This window comes from Candoia aspera, chromosome 3 (assembly GCF_035149785.1).
Source record: "Candoia aspera isolate rCanAsp1 chromosome 3, rCanAsp1.hap2, whole genome shotgun sequence".
Lineage (NCBI taxonomy): Eukaryota > Metazoa > Chordata > Lepidosauria > Squamata > Boidae > Candoia > Candoia aspera.
In genome coordinates, this window is record NC_086155.1 from 112933392 (window position 1) to 112946384 (window position 12993).

Genomic DNA, 12993 nt, shown 5'->3' on the forward strand with positions numbered 1-12993 from the left:
AAATGCAGGATTATTATTAATAATAATACTATATACAATAATAATAAAATTATACCCTGTATTTCTGCTTATTAAGCACTCAGTAGATTCGTCAACATTTTTTCCTGAAGGCCAGTGAAGAGCATTTCCAATAACTTGAAAAGAAGTATTTCTTTGTCTAACTTCTGTTTCTAAGTAAGTTCCCTTGACCATTCATTTAGTCCTCCAACATGGACGTCTAAGTAGTTTCTATGGTTTCTTTACTAAGGTACGCATCCAAGTTAGCCCAATGATCTTTCAGCTTTCACAGCATGCCCAATCTTGATTCATTTGCCAGTTATTGGAGGTGAAGGAAAATTTCACAAAACAAATAAAATTTCTAGGGGGCGTTAGGTGATTTCCAGAGAGGGGAATTCAAACTCACTAATTGATACCTGAAATGGCCTGGCCATGTATCCTATTGGGGATTTGCAGGTACCTGTTTACTATAACATGAAATATAGGGGAGGGGCAGGAAAGGTGGTAATCTTGGATGGTTGGTAATGTGTATTTTGTTCTGGTTGTGTCTTGTTATGTTTTCTAGTCAGGAAAAGGGAAATAGCATTTGTCACTAAGGAAAAATATTTTGAAACCCAATTCCTTGAAACTATGAAAAAACGAAAGAAAACAAAGAAATAACACTGTGATTCCTGGAGTTCTTTCATTTTCAACTGCTTCTTGAGACAATGAGAAGCTGTTCTGAAGATTTCCTATAACCCTCTTCACCAGGATAGATTCCTTCAGTTTTCCAGTCACTCCTCTTCATCCTATGCATAAAGTTTAGGGTTTCTACCTACTCTGCAGATGTTCCTTTTCTCAGCAGTGACTATTGACTTTCTCAGCGAGATCTTGAGTGAAATACAGAATTGTATTCAGTTACCTTAAAGAAATAGTGCTCAATGGTCATAAAAACAAAGAACAATTTTCAGTGGAAAGTCTGTATTCAAGCAGTTTTGGATAGTTATTATTTTCTCTTTAAAATTATATTTTAAATATTTGGCTTTGATTTTTTTTCATGTTCACTGTCTGATATGAATAAAACATCAATAGCGCTATACTAGAAACAAACAAACAGAAATTCCAGTTTAGCTCTTAAGACAGCTATCCCAACTTTAAGCAGCACTCCAACCTCAGATGGCGTTGGAAGCGCTGCTGCATAATGAAGTGGAGCTCTATCAGTGAGGCGGGCACGTCTACCGTGAAGGCCCTCAGGGCACCCCCAGAGAACTGAATATTATTGTTACAATAATATGTGTGAAATGAACAGAAGTTGCTGCAGCTACTCTCAAAACCTAACAATACTTTCATTGCAGTCTTCTTTCAAGCACTCTTTTTATTAAAAAAAAATAAAGTAGAATATTAAAATTAAGTAATACTTATTGTCATGTTCGCTGTTTCATGTCATGTTCATTGTTTCAATGTGCATTGTACATCGTAACGTTTCACATGCCATGGCACTGACGCGCGTTTCTGTTTGGGAGGGAGCTGCTGTGAAACCTTGTGCCAAGCTCTGTATCTATGTTCATTTCAATGGAATGTGTTTGGGTTATGTGTTCTGCTCAAGGACTTTTCCCGTGGACCATCAGGAGCCGTTAGGAGCACCTGGGATTGTGAGCTTGGGAAGATTCTACAGGGGGAGGGATCTCATTTGTACCGAGGGTTTTTAGTTTGCATTTGGCGCGCTTTTTCCATTCTCAGCTTTCTTTGTGATCCTGAATACTATTCTTTAATAAATCAGATATCTTTGTGATCCTGCTCATGAGTCTGATGGTGTTCTAGAATAGGCATTCCTTACATAAAGCTGAGAATCACCAAAGTTGTACCATTAGCTCCTACCAAAATTAGTTTCTTGTGAGGGAAAAGAGTTAACAATGGCCGAGTCCAAGCTCACGACCGGGGGACTTGAGGAACCGACTGGCTTGATGCCCGAGTCAACGGTCAAGAGCGGAGAACTGAGCCTCACCCCAGAACCTTCAGGTTTCCGGCAGGATTCGAGTTCCAGCCCTGAGGTGGAGGAATCTGACGATGGGAGAAAACCAGAGCAACCGGCACCCAGCAAATCGCCCGCAGAGTTGATCACCTGGGATGAAATGGGAGAACCCCAGCCAGGGACATCCCAGGTGTCCTGGAAGTATCGGTTCCCGCTGACCCCAAATGTAGAATCTACCACGGTATCAACAGGGAGACAGCCTAACACGCAAGGGAGGGAGGAATCTCAAACCCCTGAAAGGCTAAGAGTGGTGGAGGCCAAAATAGAATCAACGGAGTACATCTTAAGAAACTTGTCTCTATCATGGGGGGGGGGGGCAGCCGAGGCACGAAGGAGATTCCAGCTCCACGCAATCATCCCCCATCCCCCCACCTGGACCGCCGGCGGAGCGGGGCCAGAGATGGTACCGGGATGAATATCCATCCCGCAGAGTTCGACCACCAGTGTCCTCACCCTGAGGAGGGAGAACTACTGTAACCTGGGGCCCAACCACTCAAGCAGCTGCTGATTCAGCTCCAACAGGAGTGGGGGTGAAAGACTTTTCAGTCAAGTTTGATGGGGATCCAACCAAGTTATCTTTCTTTCTAACCAATGCTAAAAGTTACATGAGGCAGTTTGGACCATACTTCCCTTCCGAAGAGGCTAAAATAACTGCTATTGCCACCAAGTTGAAGGGACGAGCGGCTGACTGGTATGTTCAGTTAAGTGAGGCTGACTCCCCTGAGCTTGAGTGTTTTGAGGACTTCATGTGGGCGTTAAAGCTGCATTTTGAGGATCGTCTAGCCAAGGCAAGAGCTAAAAAGGCGCTGAAGGATCTTACCCAGGGCAAACTGTTGGTAGCTGATAACACCCTGGAGTTTAAGGCTTTAGCTGGGAAAATCCCCGACTGGTCTCTGTCAACCTTAATAGAACGGTTTAAAGAGAGACTTAACCGGGATGTCCTGCAGTGGGCGTTGTGTAGAGACGACCCAGAGACATTGTACAAATGGATCTGTCTGGCCCACAAGGCTGAGCACGCTCAGCATACCTTCATGCAAACCAAACGACCTGAAAAACAACCAGCCACCATGAGGGGACCCCGAAGTGCCGCAACTGCTGCCCGGCCAGGCTATAGAGCCTGGGAAGAGGAGAGAGATTGGCGCTATGCGAGGGGTCAGTGTCTATGATGCGGAAAGGAAGGGCATCGAGCAGCTGATTGCCCAAAAGCCAAGGCTGGAGATCGAGCGGGCAAGCTGCCGGCCAAATCGCTGCCCCCCTCGCGGCAGATGACAGCAGCCAAGGGGGCAACTGATGCTGAGGAAGTATTCTACTTCTCGGGAGAGGCTGAAGATGACTCTAAGGAGCCGGCGGGAAACACCAGCCACCTGCCATGAAGAGTGCCTGCGGGCAGGTGGAGGAGGATGGGCGCGAGGATGCTATGGTAAGTGCTGACTGTCCCACTTTAGCAGTAAAAGTGAAATTGGGCTCCCGCACAAAGACTACAGAGGTCTGGGCTTTAGTTGACTCTGGGTGTTCCAGGTGTCTGATTCACCCTGATCTGGTTGCTGTTTTGGACCTGCCTAGCTTCCCCCTCCAGCAGCCTTTGATCTTCACACAGTTGGATGGTTCAATGGCGGGGGGGGGGGCAGCAACCCATTTCACTGGAACTGTCGCAATGCAAATGGGCAGCCACTGTGAGACTTTGAAATTTGTAGTGGCACCTGTTGGCAACCCCTTGGTCATTCTGGGGATTCCCTGGTTGACCTATCGAAGCCCACATATAAATTGGGAACACAGAACTCTGACTTTTAAGAATGGGTTTTACCAAGCCCCTACAGTGGAGAGAGCTTCAAGTGCGGGGGTTGGAAGGGCTGCAATTGCCATGCCGCGCCCTAGTTTGGCACGTTTAGAAGGCTTGCCCGATTGATACCAAGACTTTGCAGACGTCTTTGGGGAAATGGAAGCAGATCAGCTACCCCCCATCGGAAAACTGATTGTGCAATAGAGTTGGTTCCCAACGCTCAATTGCTGAAGCCGAAAATTTATCCAATGACTCAGAAGGAGCTTGAGGCATTACGGGACTTTATTGACAAAAATCTGTCAAGGGGGTTTATTGAACCTGCAAATTCCCCAGTTGGGGCACCTGTGCTCTTCCAGGAAAAGAAAGATGGCACACTTTGACTCTGTACAGACTATCGGGAGTTAAATTCCATCTCAATTTGCAACAAATACCCTCTGCCACTCATGAAGGACATGTTAGCTCACTTGTCTAAGGGCAAGATTTTCTCCAAGCTCAATCTTCATGAAGCCTATTTCCGCATCCACATACGAGCTGGAGATGAGTGGAAAACCACTTTTAATTGTCCACTGGGTTCATTTCAGTACAATGTCCTCCCTTTTGGGTTAGCAGGGGCACCCGGAGTTTTCATGCAATTGATTAATGAAGTATTACATGATCATTTGTTTAAAGGGGTCCTGGTTTATTTGGACGATGTGCTCATTTACACTGAAACCAAGGAGGAACACGAAAGCCTTCTCAAACAGGTGTTAAGTAAGCTTAGAGGTGCCAAGCTTTATGCCAAGCTTTCCAAATGTGAGTTTCACAAGACCCAACTTGACTATCTAGGCTATAGGGTATCTGACAAGGGCATTGAAATGGACCCTGAAAAAATTCAGGCGATTTTAAGTTGGGAACGTCCCCGCACCCGGAGGCAATTGCAAAGTTTCCTCAGGTTCAGTAATTTCTATCGCCAATTTATCCAGGGGTTCGCTGAGATTGCTTTGCCCCTCACTGATTTACTCCGTACCAAGGGCTTGAGGAAGACACGCAAAGTAAAAAACCCTGGGGTAGTGCTGAATTGGACACCTGAATGCCAGGCAGCATTCGAGAAGTTAAAAACCCTCTTCACTGCTGAGCCTATTTTACAGCACCCCGATCCTGAACGCCCCTTTGTGGTCCAAGTTGATGCTTCTGACTCCTCAGTTGGGGCTATATTGTTACAGAGAGATTCTGAAAATCACTTAAAACCCTGTGCTTATTTGTCCAGAAAATTTTCTAAAACTGAACGCCGGTGGCATGTTTGGGAAAAAAGAGGCTTTTGCTGTAAAAGCCGCTTTGGAAGCCTGGCGTCACCTCCTGGAAGGTGCTAAATGCCCTTTTGAGTTTTGGACCAATCACAGGAATTTGGAAGCCCTCCGCACCCTCCGGCATCTCAGTCCTAAACAAATTCGCTGGGCTCAATTTTTTAGTCGCTTTAACTTCCAGTTAAAATTTATTCCGGGAAAGAAAAACTTTCTGGCAGATGCTTTGTCACGTTTACCTCAGGACCTTGACCACGTGGCAGATATAGTTGGGACTATTCTCACTGAACCACAACTGGACTTGATTGCCATCACTCAGAGCCAGACCTGTGCGCAGGCAACCCCGCCCCCAGCCCAGTCTGGGAAGCGGAAAGTGCAAGTTCCTTGTCAGTTACAGAAGGACTTTCTCCAGGCACTGAAATCTGACACTTGGTTGCTAGCTAACAGAGACAATGTTTCTTTTGAAAATGGTCTGGCGTGGGTGGAACACCGCCTTTATGTGCCTGAAACTTTAAGAGCTGATGTTTTGCAGCGTTCCCATGATGATAAACTTGCTGGACACTTTGGTTTTGTCAAAACCTTGCATTTGGTTCGCCGTCAATTTTGGTGGCCAACCTTAAGGCGTGATGTAAAAGACTATGTTGCTTCCTGTCCTGTTTGTGCCATGTCAAAGCAAAAAGGAGGGAAACCACAGGGGCTTCTACAGCCAGTGGCCAGCCCATCTCGTCCCTGGGATGAGATTTCTATGGATTTTATTGTGGACCTGCCTCCCAGTCAGAAAAAAACTGTCATTTGGGTTGTAAAAGATTTTTTCTCCAAACAAGCCCATTTCATTCCATGTGCGTCCATCCCGTCAGCCCTGCAATTGGCCCGCCTATTTCTCATTCACATCTACCGTCTCCATGGTAGCCCCTCCTGTTTGGTCAGTGACCGCGGGACACAGTTTACTTCCCAGTTTTGGAAATCATTTTTAAAATTGATTGGCACCAAACAGGTGCTGTCCACGTTGTCCCATCCTGAGACTGACGGATCTACTGAGATTTTGAACTCCGCCCTTGAACAATTCCTCAGAGCATACATTAACTACCATCAGGACAATTGGGTGGACTTGCTGCCTTTTGCTGAAGTGGCTTACAACAATGCTGTCCATCAGAGTACCGGGCAAACCCCTTTTCGTGTGGTTTCTGGTCACGATTTTGTTCCCATCCCTGAGCTGCCACAACCCCCTCCCCAATCCTGTTCTGCCTCTGACTGGGCTGTTAAGCTTGCTGATTCCTGGCCAGTGATTCAACAGGCTTTGGCTGATGCCCAGGCTGCTTACAAGTTTCAAGCCAATAAACATCGTTCTTTGCAACACGATTTCAAGATTGGGGATCAAGTATATCTATCTACCAAATTCATCAAGTCCCCACAACCCTCTAAAAACTTGCTCCCAAGTTCATTGGTCCTTTCCCTATTGTTGGTCTTATCAATCCAGTTACTGTTAAGTTGGACCTGCCTCACAATTTGAAACGCTTGCACCCTGTTTTCCATTGCAGCCTACTCAAGCCTGTCCACCACTCTTCCTGCTGGCATCCCCAACTCCTCCTCCTGCCCCGATCATGATTGACGGCCAACAGCACTTTGAAGTCAAGGAGGTTGTTGATTCTCACAAGCTTCGAGGCACCTTCCAGTATCTGATCCGCTGGAAACACTTTCCTCATCCTGAATGGGTGCCTGCTCACCACGTTAATGCTCCTGATTTAGTAAACCGTTTCCACTTGGCTTACCCTTTGAAGCCTGCTGCTTAGTGTTTTCTTTCTTTTGGGGGGCAGTATGTCATGTTCACTGTTTCAATGTGCACTGTACATTGTAACGTTTCACATGCCATGGCGCTGACACGCGTTTCTGTTTGGGAGGGAGCTGCTGTGAAACCTTGTGCCAAGCTCTGTATCTATGTTCATTTCAATGGAATGTGTTTGGGTTATGTGCTTTGTTCAAGGATTTTTCCCGCGGACCATCAGGAGCCGTTAGGAGCACCTGGGATTGTGAGCTTGGGAAGATTCTACAGGGGGAGGGATCGCATTTGTACCGAGGGTTTTTAGTTTGCATTTGGCGCGCTTTTTCCATTCTCAGCTTTCTTTGTGATCCTGCATACTATTCTTTAATAAATCAGATATCTTTGTGATCCTGCTCATGAGTCTGATGGTGTTCTAGAATAGGCAATCATTACACTTATATAGCTAAGTATACTTTTCTCACTATTCTTTTGTATGTATTTCAAAGGGGGCATTCATTGCTAGAGAATGAGTAACTGATAAGAGATTCCTTAATTTCCCTGAAAAATTGTTACTGTGGCCATATTCAGATTGGTCTGACTTTAGTAATTCCATGAATCATATGCTGGATTGGTGAGTCAAATTTTCTACAAGTGTTATATCTCAAATCCTATTCGTGCAGCTGTAGAGGGAGAAATTATATTTAGAACTCAAGTGGCAAAAAAGCTCAGGTTTACTGCCCGCAAGCCAGTCTTATTGTAACAAATTTTTAGATCAGTTTGGGTAAATTAAATCAAGTGATGAGAAGATTTAAATACAGGTTAGCTGTTGTTTTTGTTATTTCATTAAAAATACTGTACTACAGCTTTATTAACAGGATTGTCACATGTGATAATATGAGTTTATTATGGTACAATTTATCCAATGCATTGCTAAACAGTTCTAATTAGTGTGATGCAAGCAAGCAATTCCATATAAATTCATATAAATTCAGATTAACTGTAATTTTTCTATTGTTTTAAAATTTGACACAAACCAGATGGCATTCCAGTCTTTTTCTGAGACCACAATACTTAAGCCACTTTCCCATATTAATTGTAAGGTCAAGGAGTTGCCCAAGATTTCTGACACTAGTAACTTGTTTGAAATGGAATCTTTAAAATGAAATCCCAATATATACATTTTCAAATACCTTACGGAGCAAAGAGAGTTCCAAGATGGCTGAAAAAAATCTATGTGGACTGACAGCAACAGCAGTATGGTGAAAAACAAAAACAACCATGCATTCATATATACTGTATCTATCAGAGAGAAAATTTTGCCCCTGCCATCTGATATTACTGTTTTCACTATCATCTAGGAGGCTCAGAAAATTGTAACAAAAAGTTTGGCTGCAAAACAAATAAAAATCACTTCTGTCTGTTCTACATGGCCAGTTGAATCATGTTGTAAATGCAGCCAACTCTCTTACCAAAAACAGACATGCTGTTGGCAGAAATTCCTGGTATTTCCTCAACTGTAGTTCTGGGACAGTAAGCTGGCCCTTATTGTCCAATTTATCATACACGACTGAGTCATGCAGATGGTCCAGCTGGGTCAATAGCCACTGTTATTGAAGGATGTGTCAAGAAAGATTTGGAAGCAGAAAGATAAAGCAGTGGTGATGTCATCTTTTCCTGATATAAAACTGTTCAGATTCAAAAACTAGGTGGTGATCATGGCTATTGTTTTAATTTCTAAAATGAGACATGTTGCCATTTTAATGAGTTGGCCATTGTCGTGGTGGAAAAAGGAGCACATGGGGAAGAAGCCCACCATCAGGTGGCACTGAATCTCAAGACTTCTTCCTTTGTCAACAGCTGCCTACAACAGGACGCCGGTTGGCTTTGCTGTCTGCAAGTGCTCACCTGGAGTCACCTTGTTGCTTAACTTGGAAGAGGAAACATTGGAAACATTCCTCAGTTTATCCTCACAAGGTCTTATCCACAGCTGCCCTGTCATGCTTTCTTCCCATCCCAGAATCAGAAGGAAATTACATTGCCCATCCCGTATGTTCTGAACACAGAACTAGTATGACTGCTGTCCATAGGGCATCTTCACACAACAGTGTAAGGGTAGTGACTGGAGGTACTCTCTGGGTGAACTTTGAACATCACTAACTGTGGGAAAAGCTACAACTATTTGCTACACAGGATGGGACTTGTAAAGTCTAACATTCTGTCTGCTCATTTTTATTCTGCCTGAAGCTACACTCAATTTCACACTCAGTACTGAGGCTAGGATGTAGTTGTGTTCTCTGATAAGAAAACAAAGATCAAGATGGCATTGTGCACCATGTGTCTCTGAGCAGGGGAAGGCAAAATACCAGTTCCTCTGAGAGCTGAGATAACTGAATTTTTTCCTGTTTGAAACCCACCCCAGCAAGACTGCAGCCACTAGCATGTGATGGTCTGAGGCCTGGCCAGCCAGTGCTTGATCATTGTAAATGTGGCAGGATTCATGATCTGCCTTCTGTTTGTGACTCATGGCTTGTCTATGCCTGTACTAATTTCAAAACAGTAAAAAAGTGATCAGCCCCCAAAACACTGTCACTTGTACTTACTTCTTCTATCAGTTGAGCCCTGCAGGCATAATAAAAGTGGATAGATATAGAAAGAAGAATTATTAGTGTTAAAAAACATTGATTCAGTATTTGAACCCAGCTTGGCTTCCCAAAGGAGTTCAGATTCATAAACAGTTGAGGGATCAACATTTTCATTTTTGTCAAACAAATGAATCCTTTCCTTAACAGGCTAGATGTTTTATCGTAAGAAATATTAGGATGTAGGACTATAGTTCAAGCTGTGGCTACCTTGATCAAAAACGGGGTGCTGGTAGTAGCACCCAGCAGGATTCACTGATTTCTCATCCTGTGGCACAGATATTTGTGACACAGATCTCAAGAAAAATATTTTTTTATTCATTAAACATCTTCCCCTTGATTTAGGAAACAAAAGTGATTTGGGAAAAACACACAACCGTTGAAAAAAGAGTTCTGAGAAAAAGAATTTGGAACTGGGAATGAGGGTAGTAGAAGGCCTAGATTCATAGGGTGAGTAATATTAGACAACAATTAAATAGATGAATCTATGAGGTTAAAAAGAAAAATATAATTTCTCTAAAATGATTTCATCTTTCTCTAAAAATTTTCATTTTTAAAATGCTGGTTGGCTGTTTCTTGCTGTTGAGGAAAGCTATGACTAGTATATCTTCTTAACTGCTCATTTATATACATGTATGTGCATTACAGAGAGCCAGTTTGGTGTAGTGGTTAAGGCACCAGGCTAGAAACCAGGAGACTGTGAGTTCTAGTCCTGCCTTAGGCACAAAGCCAGCTGGGTGACCTCGGGCCAGTTGCTTTCTCTCAGCCCTAGGAAGGAGGCAATGGCAAACCACTTCTGAAAAACCTTGCCAAGAAAACTGCAGGGACTTGTCCAGGCAGTCTCTGAGAATCAGACACGATTGAATGGATTAAAAAAAATGTGCATTACATATGTGTAAATTGAACACAACATGTAGAATCTTGTAATGTTGAACTATGGACACTTAAGGAAAATCTGATACCCTAAAAGCTGGGAGATATAAGCCAAGAAAAATAATTGCTTATTATAGAAATATACTAATATTGAGGGACTAAAATCACATATTAAACAAATGTTAATAAATTGAAGGAATTAAAATCATACCCACTTTGTTTAACAGTTTCTCCGAGGAGTTGATTCAGTCCCCTGGCCATCTTGGTAGCCCCTTCTGAACTTCATCCAGTTTCTCATTGTTCCTTTTGACAGAATGGGACACGGTATTCCAGGTGGGGCCTGATCAGGCAAAGTAGGGTTGGACAATCACTTTCCAGGACCTAGACTCTATGCCTCAATTAATATACCCCAAAGTTTCCCTTTTTAGCAGCTGTATCTCATTCTTAGTCACTTAGGGTGCTTTTCACATGCATTACTGCCATGGGAGGTTGCCCCCATCTATACTTGTGTCTTTTGCTTTTATTTCACCCCAGATACAGGTCTGTACATTTCTCTCTGTTAAATTCCATCCAGTAGGTTTTGGCCCTCTGTTTAAGCATGTGTAGATCTTCTCTTCTTCTGAAGTGTTAGCCATTCCATCTTGCAGCTGTATCATCTAGCCCAGTGTTTTTCAAACTTGGCAACTTTAAGATGTGTGGACTTCAACTCCCAGAATTCCCCAGCAAGCATGTTGGCTGGGGAATTCTGAAAGTCCACACATCTTAAAGTTGCCAAGTTTGAAAAATACTGATCTAGCCCATATTCTATCATTTTACTCAAGAGGAAAATAATATTTGTGGAGAAGAATGATTTAAGATATTAAATCTGTAGCACACAACTTAAATTTGCCTAAAAGAGTAAAATAAACTAAAAAAAAAGTAAAATCAAAGTATTTCCCCAAAAGAAAAAAAATGCATCACTACTCCTGGAGGGTGGGGGGTGTTGAAGGAGAAAACAAGCTAAGACTGAGGAAAGAAGTGCTAGGTACAGTCTAAAATTGAAAGTGAATTTCACTAATGGACGCTAAGGCAAACTGTCTGGAATAAGCTTCAGAGGAAAGTTTGCAGAGGCTGGTGTTGTGTGAACAGTAAAAAGAAATACAGAAAAGGCTCATACATATTCATGAATCTGAAACATCTGAGTAGAGAGAATTAAGCACGCCATATCGGGCCTGGAAAAACCAGGGCGACTACTAGATGGCAGCAAGAACTACGGGCAACTAACTCTATGTTGCCCTCTCGCGGTCATTTGGAGTTTTGCAGCTTGGTATAACGTGCGAGTGGCACAGCTCCCGCCCTCTAAGTTGCGGGGGTGAAGCAACAGCAAAGCCGGTCTCTCCTGCAGACGAGATGGAATCGGGGCGTTCTTCTCACTGCCAGCAAGCGTCCCATCCATCCCCAGGGCCTGGCTGCTCAAACTGCGGTAGATTCCACTTCCTGAGACCTGAGCATGGGGGATAGCGTATGGTGAATCTCCACTGTTAAAGGAACCGGAGTAAACGCTGTTGCTGTTTCGGTACTGTTATAAACAGGAATCCTGCCGACGGAGGTGCCATACCCCTACCTTTGTTCTTCCGGTGTATGGAAGGGATTAGCAGCAGAGCTGCTTTTCTTGAAGGAAGAGTGGATATAAATCTTGCTGTTGGGGAGGGGCAAGGTCATGTGCGAGAATTCTTCCAACAGTTGGAACGCTTAGACAACATGATCGACTGCAGTTTGTGCCTAGCATCCGCCGCCCACCTGCCAATTTTTGTTACACGCGTTTTTGTGTGTGTGTGTGCCTTCGAGTCAATATTGACTCCTGGAGACTGCCTGGGTGGCAACGCAATTATTTTTTCATAATTTTCATTTATGACGAGTACCGCGATTGAGCTGACCGATAACCTTCTCTGTGCGTTCTTACTGCCACAAGCATTTTAATCGACGTTCGAGGTCGTTTCTTTCGAAGGCTCTCCACCCACAAGACCCCCTCCCCACTCCTTCAGCTCCTCGCCCGGAACACAACCATCGCAACATCCAATGGGAAACCTTGCCATGAGCTGAGGAAGGAGGGAGCTGGTGGGGAGAGGGGTCTTCCCCTGCGCTTTTGATGGGGGCGTTAATGGCAAATCACTTTTGGCACACTCTTCCGCGCATGTGCAAGGGTGCTGCGGGAGGTGGTGATGGCTTCCATTTGGGAGAAGGGATCTTCTCCCCATTCCGCTCTTGCAGACAAGCAAAGCTTGGGAAGGAGGGGGAAGGGGTCTTTCTCGCGCGCGCGCCCGCCTATAAAGATTGCAGTCTCGCTGGCTTCTGAGGCGAAAGGAAGGGGTTGCTTTCACAAGGCGTTCCAGATAAAGCAGGGGTGACCCCCAAGGGCGCGCTGCCGCAGTTTGAAAGCTAGATCCGCCGCTTGCTGGAGGGGGCATTCTCCCCAGCGAGGAGGTGGGGAAGCTGCGCGCGCTTCCTTGTCGGGAGGAAGATGTTCTTCCTGGGTTGGACCGAGATCTGCCTCTTCACACCGTCGAGGTTCTTTCTGAACAGAGTTGTAAAACGTCGGGACGCATCAGAGGCTGCTGATGCTTGAAATGTGAACCTGGGGGGTTAAGAAAATCGCCCTTCCGTTTAATTAGGGG